Source organism: Protopterus annectens, chromosome 5.part1, assembly GCF_019279795.1.
Source record: "Protopterus annectens isolate FY-2018-M chromosome 5.part1, PAN1.0, whole genome shotgun sequence".
In the NCBI taxonomy this organism is placed as follows: Eukaryota; Metazoa; Chordata; order Ceratodontiformes; family Protopteridae; genus Protopterus; species Protopterus annectens.
The window spans coordinates 316,899,814-316,912,291 of record NC_056736.1 but is presented as its reverse complement, the minus strand read 5'-3'; the positions used below and the strand labels follow the sequence as shown (position 1 = coordinate 316,912,291).

Here is a 12,478-nt window from a genome sequence, read left to right as displayed (position 1 = left end):
TCACAACATCACATATTGGGTTTCAGTGGTGTGGATACCGAACTCCTGTAGCCTGTAAACAGTGGTCAGTAAAGAAGGTGTTTGTACTCTCAAGAAGCCACACAGTGAAAATTCAGAGTTTCATATCACAACAATTTTATTTACTTTTTTGTTAGCTTAGTCAGGGAAAGCAGGCAAAGATGTCAGCAGAGGAGTATGGCAAGCTGACAAGGAGCCAGCTGGCTGAGATTTGACAAGACAAAGGACTGGTGCATGCCAACCTGACTAAAGCAGAAATGACTGCAGCCTTAACCATAGTTGCATCACAGACCAGCAACCAGGAGGACAACTAGACTGTCCTTGGGGATGTAAAACTCTCAGAAAATGAACAGTTCAACTTTTGGACTTAAAAAAGTCTGGAGTTAAAGAGACTTGAGCTGGAGGCCAAAAAGTTGGAAATAGGATTGGAGGCTGAAGAAAAGGAAAAACAGAAGGCACTTGAATATGCAGAGAGGCTGAGATATCTGGAGGCTGAAGAAAATGAGAGGCAGAGGCAACATAAAAAGAAGATGCTGACTCTTCTCTAGGACCATGGAGGTAATGGGGAAGAAAGTAAATGGACCCCATAAGTAATAAAAGTCAGTCAATTTCTTCCACAATTTACAGAGAGTGATAATTTTGATGGTTTTATTTATATGTTTGAAAGGGTATGTAAACAGTATAATGTTGACCTAGGGCTCTGGGCACAGTTCCTGACCCACTTACTCCATGGTAAAGCTGTAACTGCTGTTTCTAAATTGTCTGATACTGACTGCTTAAATTATAATACTGTGAAAAATTGTTTATTAGAGTGTTTCAAGTTAACACCTGAAGCTAATAGGAAAAGGTTTCATGAGGATAGACGCAAGGCAGATGAAAGTCTGTGTTAATATATTGCTGAGTTAAGCACTTATTTTCATAGGTGGGTGAATGGGTGTCAGGTCAGTAATTTTAAAGGGCTGGCAGATCTTTTGGTGAGGGAACAAGTCCTTAGCACTTTGCCTGAGGACATGAGAATCTGGTTGGCAGACAGAGAAAGCAGGAGCACAGATGATTTGGGGAAACAGGGAGACCTATACCAGGCAAGCAGGGCATAACTGCACAGGAAAGGGATACCCAGTGCTGCACATGGGTCTAAAGGAACCCATGGTGGGCAGCCTAAACCACCAGAACAGAGTCGGCCAGTAATAGGGAAATCCACTAGTTCAGGTACATGGCCAGGATCAAGGGTAAAATGTTTTAAATGTAGCCAGTGGGGCCATGTAGCATACAGATGTCCACACAGACACGGTGGAGAACAAAAGGTGGAAATGCCAGTAAGTGGGAATGACAGAATGCCAGCAGTAAATTGTCTGGAGACAAGGATACCAAACTACCACAAGAGTTTACATCCTATCTTAGTAGATGGGAAACAGGCCACTGCTAAGAGAGAGACAGCCTCTGACCTAACTATTGTGAAGCCTGCAATGGTTAAAGAAAAGCATTACTTGCTTGGGCAGTCTACCACAGTCATTTAAGAGGGACCTCATTCCAAATACCTTTGGCTAGGGTTCACCTTAAATGGGAGGGTGGAAAAGGAAGCAAGCAAGCAGGTGTGTTTGAAGATATCCCAGCAGATGTCCTGATGGGGAATTATTTTAATAATGGAGTACCTTGTGTGCATGCAGTGAGATGCAGTCAGGCTTGGAGACAGGCATGTGGGTTTGGTAGTCTGGAGGGACCCAGACAGACAGACCACACATTTAAAGCCAGGACTGGTGAGGTGGTTACTTCAGGGAGGGAGCTACCTTGTAGTAGTGAGACTGAAGGTGAGCCACAGCTGCTGGTGGGTACTCATGTTCCCTTGGACAGAGTGACTGCAAGGGCAGAGGTGAGACACCACTGTCAGAGGATACCAGACTTCCTGTGGAAGAGGAGCTGGGAAGGGTCACAAAGAGAGAGAGCTGAGACAGGCTCAGCTCTCAAACCCTGCATTACAGGGCTTGAGGGAGGTAGCCAGAGGGGCACCTGATTCGCAAGGAATAGGGGAATCTGTATACTGGGACAAAGGGTTACTATACATAGAGTGGAGCCCTGAGGGAGGGCTAGAGGGTGATAGAATACAGCAATTGGTATTGCCCAGAGCCTACCGTCTTGCACTTCTAGCCATAGGCCATGATATTCCCTTTTCAGATCATATGTGCATAAAGCGTGCAAACAGAAGTATTATGCAGAACTTTTATTGACCTGGGATTTACAGGGATGTAACAGGGTGGGCTGCAGGACCTGTGAGCAGTGCCAAAAAGTAGTCAAGGCAAGAGAGACAAGGTCAAGGCTCCTTTGATGCCTTTGCCTGTGATTAAGGAGCCATTTCAGAGGGTAGCTATGGATACTGAGTACCCTAAGTTTCACAGGAAAGAAGTATAAAGAAGTATATCCTAGTGGTAGTAGATTATGCTACCAGATACCCTGAAGCGGTGGCCCTGTCCTCCATTGAGGCAGAAAAGGTAGCAAATGCTTTGTTAGAGATTTTCAGCAGGAAAGGTTTCCCAAAAGAAATACTGACTGTCAGAAGTGCTAATTTCATGTCAGACCTGCTGGTCTATCTGTGACAGCACTGTGGGGTGAAGCAGCTAAAGACCACCCCTACCATCCCCAGACTAATGGTCTGGTGGACAGGTTAAACTCTATACTAAAGACCATACTGCAGGCATTTGCAGACCAGTTTAAGAGGGAGTGGGACAAATATTTGCCCCACCTGTTGTTTCTTACAGAGTGGTGCCCCAGGAATCCACAGTTTTTTCACCCTTTCAGTTGCTGTAAGGGCATAGGGTGAGGGGACATCTAGATTTGATTCGTGATGAGTGGGAGGGTGAGTGTGAATCCCACAAGGAGTCTGCTGTGGCATATGTCCTAAACCTAGACAAGGCTCAGGGAACTCATAGGTTTGGCCCAGGAGAACTTGGCAGAAACCCAACAGCAGAAAAAGGTCTGGTATAGCAGGAATGCTCAAGCTAGAGAGTATGCTGTGGGGCAGCAGGTTATGGTTCTCATTCCTGTCAGACACAACAAGCTGCAGGCAACTTGGGAGGGACACTTCAAAGTGGTAAGGAGGGTCATTGCTGTTAACTAGATGGTGGAACTGCTAGGCAGGAGACAGGGGCACAAATTGTACCATGTTAACACCATGGAACCTTACCATGATAGCGAGGCTCTGGTGCTAAGTATTTGTAGTAGGAGGTAGGAGGAGTCTGAGCGGGATCTATGGCTACTGGGAGCCAGCCAGCAAAATCCCAAATTATTGTGGTGGAGCCTAGGGTTGAATGGCATATGATATGACAGTGCAGCACTGCAGTGGGGTTAGCAATGCCAGTGCAGATGGGCTCCAAAGACAGGATATGGGGTAAGGTATTCACAGATAGACTCATCCCCTCTCAAGTAACAATTCACAAGGGTCACTTAAACTAGCTTGCATCTTCCCTGGGGGGGAGAAGTGTGATGAAAGGAGATACTGCCAACTCAGCTATCTGGAATTTTATAAATAATTATAAGTCATTTGTGAATATCAACATGATTCATATAAGATGCTTGTGTTACAACTGTATTACAGCATTATGTCGTGTATATCAGAATAGGTTTGTCCAGATGTGTGTTGAAAATATATTTTATAAAGTGCTGATGCTTAAAATGTAACCACAAAGTGCCCTACTGGAAGAAAACAGAAATGTACATAGTAATGTCTTTCGGCTCTTCCCAGTTAGGGGTCGCCACAGCGGAACTCCGGTCCGCTTATGACTGGCAGTGGTTTTTACTGTGCTGAGTTGCCAGCCCGACTCCCAAGCTTCAAAGAAGGCACACCCATTCACACACGCACCTACCTGCATGTCTTTATACATCACTCAACCACAGGAAGAACATGCAGACTCCACACAGAAGGAGCTCCAACCGAGAATCGAATGGGAGAACCCCTTGCTGTGAGGCGACAATGCTAACCGCTGCACCACCGCAGCCTAGAACAGAAATGTATATGCACTATTGTAACTGTTTAAATGTATATATTTTAACAGTGGAAACAGGGATGCAGGAGGTTAACTTCAGAAAAATAGCTGAAATTAAATTACTTTATGGCTACGCAATAAAAGATAATATCTTTCAGTTTCGATGCAGCAAGGAGACACAATGTCTAAAACTATGGAGATTTCTATATTGTCTCTAAGGTGAAATAATTACTAGTTTTGAAATATGAAGGAATGTGATTGTTTTAAGATTTCCATCATCTGCCAAAGATCTGTGGTCTATGTATTTTCACACGTAGATGCTAAACACTGCTAGCTTCCAGCAGTGGGGGTTTCACCTGGGATACAGTCAGATGACAAGAAATTATGCCATTCTGTGACCTATTCCAGGAGCAATAGTTGAGATATAACTTAAAAAGTCTCTTAAAGAGACACAGCATTCTGTATTCTGTTTTGGACCTGACAGCAACCACAAGATCCATGCACCACATCTGCCTTGCTCTTAAGTAAGTTAACTAGGGTATAGTAATTCTCTTAGAAGAGAAGAGGAATATAGTGAAGCATAGTTTTATTTATTTGAGACTATCCTGCAATGTAGTTTTAAATATTTCCTCTGATCCTGAAATCTGATGTCACTGTGAATATATATTCAGCATTGTCTTATTTTTATTATTTAGCATTAAATATATTTAAACCTTTCATTGTGGCTGATCTGTGTAGATATTTTTTCTGAGAGTACTTGCATATTTATTTGGTGACACTGTATGGGCCACTCCTAATAGCCTTTGCTCTTGGTCAAACAACCATTTGTATTAATAGCAACATTACACAGTACAATTGGACACCTTTTGCTAAGAGCCTTAAAATGGCTGATGAGTTAGCTGGTGGCAGTGATAACTACCTTATAGTCTGGGCAAAAGGGGGCATAGCTAGTAAAGTCATGCCAGCCTTTCCCAGGTGTGTGTGGTAAATCAAACCTCAAAGAGTATGTGTGTCAGCTACTTGGGCGGGGACATGAAGCACTGGCTGGACAGAGAGGGTGCTGGAAGTCTTGGCTTGGCTACGCCACTGAGATCTCAACTCTATAGCTGTGCCAGTGGGGAGTCTTACTGGTGATCTGGAGAAAGAGGAAGAAACCAGCCCCAGACTGACTGTGGTCTCTGTGTATTCTAAAGGGAAATTGCACCTGATGCAGAGAGCTGCATCTGGAAAGTGTGTGTGTGTGTGTGTGTGTGTGTGTGTGTACCTTGTCATACTCCTTTTTTCTAATTTCTCCAAATATTTTGGGTTTCTAATACCAAGACAGGAATGGACCCCATTCCTAAGTCAAAGTACGATTAAAGTTCATGAACTTAGTATTGTTTCAATCTTTGATGTCAGCCAAAAGTGCTCTTCGCAGCACCTGCAATGTGTCCAGTAATGACTCCTTCTGCAATTTGTATGGGGATACATGGATTAGTAACATATCTAAATATGAGTGTAGATTCTTTTCTATAAGACCTGTTGCTCTTACTACTATTGGAACTGTCAGGGTATATTTGTTCCACATTGCTCTTGTTTTTGCCTGCAGATCCTGATATTTTATGACTTTGTCTCTCTCTGTACGCAAGACACTGTAGTCACTGGGTGTGGTGATTTTAATGATCAATGCTACTTTTGTCTTCTTTTCTTGGATCACTGTATCCGGTTTTCTAGCATATGTCTTTTGAACTGTTGGTAATGGGTGATCCCATGTGATGCAAACTTCATCATTTTCTATGATGCTTTGTGGCTCATGTTTCCAGTGTTTTTCAGCCACTTTGATACCATAATGTTTGTACAATCCCCAGTGCAAAAGTCTCGCCACATTATTATGCTTTCAGTATACAGTGCTTCTGCCATTAGTGTGTCACAACCAACAAGGTGTGTGAATGTTTCCAATCTGGTTTTACAAAACATACATTTGTCTGTTTCGCCCACATGTTCAATGGACTTTGTAAACCAGCATGTACATAGCCCACTATCTTGGGATGCCATTATTAATCTTTCATTTCTTGGTTTGAATTCACCTCTCCTTAACCATTCCTGCATTCGTTCCTGGTCAACATGAGGTTCTTCCGGAAGTTTTCTATTCTTGCAGCTATATTTATGCTTTTTCCACATTTCTTGCCTTCTCATCTGGTCCTTCACCTTATATTCTTTCTTTTGTTTTTTGGCACATTCAGTTGCTGCCTGTTTCTTATCTACTTCTGGTTTGAGTTCCATTCCTGCTTGACGTTTGTATGCTTCTGCTAAATTAAGCAAAGTCATCTTAGATTTATTCTCCTCATGTTTCAAAACTTTCGCTACATTTGGATCTTGTGAGGTCAGTAGATATGTGTGGAGTCCCACGATTGTAGATCTATACATGTAATGAATTTCAAGGAGGCCCATCCCTCCTTCGGAACGGGCAATATATAATCTTGGTATACACTGATTTTTATAAATCATTTGGTGAGCATGAAGCATCCTACTTGTTTTAATATCTAATTTATCCAACACTTTTTGGGGTCAGTCAGTCACTCCAAAACTGTAAGAGCAAACTGGTTTAGAGGTTGGACCTTGTTCCTAGATGTCAATGCTGTTCTCAGGATTAATTTAAGTCTTCTAAAGTATTCCTTATTGAGTTTTATTTGCATTTGTTCAGGTTTTATTGCTGCTCCTTCATCAATTCCCAAGTATTTATACACTCCCTCTTGCTCCAGTTATTTTATATCACATTCTTGTCCCAAACAGATGTTTTCCTGGTGCTGCAGTTTTCCTGCTTTAAAGGTTGTTTTTGCACATTTATCAAGACCAAATGACATTCTAATATCATCTGAAAAAGTTTTGACAACCCACAGCTGTGCTTTCAATTCCTCATCTGATGAGCTATATAGTTTTAAATCATCGACAAATAAAAGATGAGAAGTCATTGGACTTTATTTTCTAGGAGCCAAATTGTAGCCATGGCCTAAGCTGTTAAGTTAACAGCATAATGGGTTAATGGCAAGGCAGAATAGCAACAATGACAGAGAGTCACCCTGGAATATCCTGCATTGAATTTTTATCCCTGGGATAATAATTTGCCCTTTATCATGGCTTAATTGCAAAGTGGCCTGATATTGTTTCATGATTACTGTAATGTAGTCAATCAGTGTAGGATGTATCTTGTACATTTTAAGCACTCTTTTATCCATGAATGTGGGATACTATCAAATGCTTCTTTGTAGTTAATCTATACCATACTTAGATTCTTCACCTTTTTACAGTTCTCCCCTATAAATTTAACAAGTGATCCTTTGTTCCATATGACTTTCTTGTATTGCCCTTTCATTTTACTGCCATAATTGAGTTTTCTTCTAAATGACTATAAACTCTGTGTCAATTCCAGTGTACAGTTTATATGTCATCGGAAGGCAAGTTATTGGTCTATAATTTTTAGGGTAGCTTGGAGGTTCAGTCTTAAGTAAGAGCATTGATTTGACTGTTGTTAGCCAGTGTGGTGTCTGTTTGGGGTGCATATATGAATAGTTCTTACTCACGGCTAAATCCTCATGCAAAGATGTTAATACTTTTAACCAAAAGTTAGGTACTGCATCTTAGCCTGGGGTTTTCCAGTTAGAGGCTTTCCTTAAATTTGTTTCAATCTCTCTGGCTGTTACTTTGTCCCATTTAATATCCTCTACCTTTAAACTTCTTTTTTTCCTTTTACTTCTTCCACCCATTTAGTGTCTTTGTTATGTTCCACAGGATCTTCATAGAAACTTCTCCAAAATGTATCTACTTCCTCTTTTTTGGCGGTATTTCAATTCCTTTTACCTTATTTCCCAACTCTCTATAAAATGTTTTTGGGTCATCGATAAATTGCTTATATTGTACTCCTCCCAGTGTACATCCCCCATTGTTGGCAGTGATGAGGACTGAAGCTCCTTGATTACTGGTTCAGTGGTGGGGCTTCACAACCACATTAATCTGAACTGCATAATGTGCTAAATGTCTGTGAATCCCAGCTCACGTCTGTGATCTGAATGCTTATTTCTAGTTGACCACAGCATTAATTATTTCATTTAACTTGAATAAAAAATTCTTAGAGGTAGTTTGACACCATAAATTACATGGACCATAATATGACTTGCAGTAACACCTATGGGAAAAAAGAGAACACCAAAGAAACTTAGGGGAATAATACACTGTATGATTACTAACACAAGGGAAATAAATAAATCCAAAAAGGAACTAAAATAGAAGTCCAACCCTGGGAGGGTCCCTATAAAACTGTACTATGAGATGGGACTTCAGATATTAATGAAGCCCTCAGTCTTGCACATTCAGACATGGGACTGTTGTTAATTCCAGAGGACCTAACTAACCAAAATTTTCCACACCAGTGTTTGGGACAGCAAACACCCCTTCTTCTGAAGATATGAGAAATCCAAAAGTACAGGGAACGGCAATTTATTTCAAATTCACAGCACCTGTGCTTTACAGAACCTAAAATGTAACAGCAACTATCTTGTAAATTTATCAAGGAATGACCAGCAGCAAATGTAGATCATGCAGGACAGAAGTAATATGACAAGAACAGAAGTTTCCAATGAAGAGTCGTGCTGTGGACTTCTTCCCAATGTGATGACATGCCACATCTTTATTATACATTCATGGCTAAAGGGCATTGTAATAATCTGATCCTGACATTCATTATACATGCATGAACCGCTGTGACCAAGACCAGCAAGGGAATGAATCTTCAGATAACAATACATTCCTACAATGACAACAGTAATACATTATCCTTAATTATTTCTCTGTTGTCAATAATCATTCACAGATTCTGAACCTGAGAGCAAAATCTAGTCTATTCACACCAAAAATATAGTAGGGTATTAAAAATTAAACTAATGAAGGATTGAGACATCCACCCCAACCCTGGTCCATCCACAACAGTAGGCCCAAGCACACCATCTAACAACCCAACGAATACTACCCAGATTGACAGACTTCCAAACTCATTTCTGGTCTGTCATCTCAACATCAGAAGCCTAAACAACAAGATCCATAGCCTACATGGACTCTTAGCAGTTCACTCCCCTGATATCCTCTGCCTCACAGAAACCTGACTAAAACCAATAACCAAAGAAATTGAAATAACCCCCCCCCCACAGTACAACATCCTTAGACTGGACCGGATATCCAGGAAAGGTGGCGGGTTAGCTGTACTATGCAAGTCTACCCTAACAATAACAATTGACACCCAACAGCCACCCCAGTTTGGCAATGCAGAAATTCTCATCACCAAACTAATTTTTGTTGTTGTTGTTGTGTCTTTCGGCTTTTCCCGGTTAGGGGTCGCCACAGTGGAACTCCGGTCCGCTAATGATTGGCAGTTGATTTTTACATGCCAAGTTGCCAGCCCAGATGCACAACCTTCAAAGAAGGTACGCCCATTCACGCATGTCTCCACGCTGAAGACGCTCTAGCTGAGAATCGAACCGGACAGCGTCTTACTGTGAGGCGACAACGCTACTGCAGCACCACCACCGCGGATCTCATCACCAAACTAATAATAAACAAAAATAAATGCAGATACATTGTCTGCATTTATATACCACCTGGCAAGAATGATAATACTCTAGAAAATATCTTACATTGGCTAGCTTCTAACTATCCCCAGGAAACCATTGTCTTGGGGGACTTTAACATTGATTGGAACACCTGTTCCTCTGAAACTCCCTCCACCCATTTAAACCTCCATGGGTTTACTCAGATCATTGCCACCCCCACCAGATTTAGCAAAAATAGAGTCAGAGATAGTATCCTCGATTGGAAACTTATTAAAAGCCACCCCGAAAAAGTACAAATCAGGTACATTACCTGATGACCTAAGTGATCACTGCCTTACCTATATTATTAGGCTCAAAGCTGACATTCCCAACCAGCCCACCTAAAAAACTATAAGAAACGTCAGGAACTAAAGTTAACCTTGACAACTTCCAAAAAGAACTCAAAGCATATAATTGGAATATCTTGAAATGACTCCCATTACAAGAAGCAGCTGAGTACTTCAATACCAAATTTCTGGCTATCCTTAACCACCATGCTCCTACCCGTACAATCCGTGTAAAAGCCACGGTTGCACCGTGGCTATCTAAAGAAACAAAAAACAAAATTAAACTAAGAAACAATGCCTGGGCCAGGTGGCATGCTACCAAACCCTATGGACCAAGTAAGATACTGGCAGCTAAGGAACCAGACCAAAAAATCTGTCATTCTAGACAAAAAAAATCACAACACCCTCCTACAACAAAAATATTAGCTAAAACCTCAAAGGTTCTGGGCTGGTATTAACAATCTTCTCCACCCAGGCCATTCTGCCACTCCTACCCCATCAGCTGCCCTTGATAAATCCTTTCTGAAATTGCAAACAGCTTCAACTCCTTCTTTACTGAAACTATTCATTCTCTAGCCACCCATCTCACTCCATCAGACACAAACACCAGCTCTGGCACATCTAGCACTGACCCACCCAGCATCCATTCTCTAGCCACCCATCTCACTCCATCAGACACAAACACCAGCTCTGGCACATCTAGCACTGATCCACCCAGCATCCAACCCACCTTTACCTTTCAAACCTTATCTACCAACCTGATCTGGACCTTACTCAAAAAGCTAAAACCTACTACAATAGCTGCCACCACCTCCCAGCTGAATATCTTCAAAAAGCAGCTGATGCCATTGCACTTCCCATTTCTATTTTGATCAACAGATCCATCTCAGAAGGATCCATCCCAGCAATATGGAAGATATCACATGTTATACCTCTCCATAAAGGAGAAGTTCCACAGAATTATCTAACTTTAGACCTATAGCCATTCTTTCACCACTAGCTAAAATCATGGAAAGATGCATACACAAACAAATCATGCACTTTCTTATTCAAAACAGAAGGATCGCCCACTCTCAGCATGGTTTTAGGCCATTCCACAGTACCACCACAGCTCTTCTATCTTTCTCTAATGTCATCAATCTTCATCGTAACAACAAACTATCTTAAGCAATCAAAGCTTTCAGTATGGTCAACCATCAGCTACTGCTCAGTACCCTACAAATCATCAGTTTAGACCAACACGCAATATAATGGTTTCACTCCTACCTAAACGGTAGACAGCAGGCTGTCTTATGGCAGAGCAAGCTGTCATCCCAACTTCCTCTAACCCTAGGTGTCCCACAAGGGTCCATACTAGGTCCCCTTCTGTTCTCTATCTTTATCAATGATCTGCACACCACCATCCCAGGAGCTACCTGCATCCAATATGCAGATGACTCAATGTTATTACGCTCCGTCTCCTCTCCTACACAACTTCTAACCCTCACCCAGACCACTTTCAACACGGTAGAAACATGGCTAGCTAATCGCCACCTGCTTCTAAATCCTAAAAAAACCAAGCTACTACTTTTCTCCCCTAACCGTATAATTCCTCCTCCTTCCTTCAACATCAAATCTAGCAATGACATCATTACCTCCCCTGATGACCATACAAAGCGTCTAGGTGTAATAATAGGCAACAACCTTAAATTTGATAAACATGTCAATCACACTATCAAGTCCATCAACAAAAAACTTGGCTCCCTGTACAGAGCCAAACCTTTCCTCACCCCCCCCCCCCCAAGCTAGGGTAGCTATTGCAAGATCACACCTGCTCTCTACTCACCAACCTATCCAAAACCGATCTCAACAAATTATCAGATGTTACAATGATATAACCAGATTTGCTACAGGCATGGCTTTTAGGACCCACCATTGCCAGAACCTCAAAACACAGGGATGGCTAGAGTATCCTACCCTTCTACAGTTCAACCAGCTTATAGTAGTGCATAAAATACTCCATTAACCTGATAACACCCCTGCCCTGAAAAATATTCTCACCCCTCATAGTGCCCCCAGGCCTTCACACTCAGCTGATAAACTAATGATACTGACCCAAAAATCCAACAACTCTGCAGGCGATGCTATACTTGCCAACTCAACTGGTAAAATCTGGAATCTACTCCCTACTACCGCTACCAAGGAAACCTCACTACCCCTATTTAAAAGAGAACTCAAAAAATACCTCACATCTCATTGGCTGTGCTCTTGTTCTAAACCTGACTAACAACTTCACTAATACATGTCTTGCTACCCAACCTGCTGTTTAGCCAAGTATCTATGCCTCATAGCATTTGAATGTCCAAGCATTGTGAATTATGAGATCTGATTGTATTCTATGTTCATATTTTCTAATACGTCTTTGCCAATCACATGCAAGTCTGCACATTGTGTATATTGCTATCTGCCTATATTCTGTATCTATTTTTCTAAAAAATGTCTGCCTGAGTTTATCACTTAGTGATTTATGTACTGTCTTTTTTGGTATGTGGAGCTTTTCTCCCTGGGCCTCCGCTGAAAATGGACATACATCCAGTCG

General features: G+C 41.7%; 1 protein-coding gene across 3 annotated transcripts in view; it reads right to left on the bottom strand.

Annotated features, from left to right (window-relative positions):
• Window positions 1-12,478, bottom strand: part of ABCC4 (ATP binding cassette subfamily C member 4) — a 2,616,332-nt gene that overhangs the window by 693,557 nt on the left and 1,910,297 nt on the right. The window lies entirely within an intron of this gene.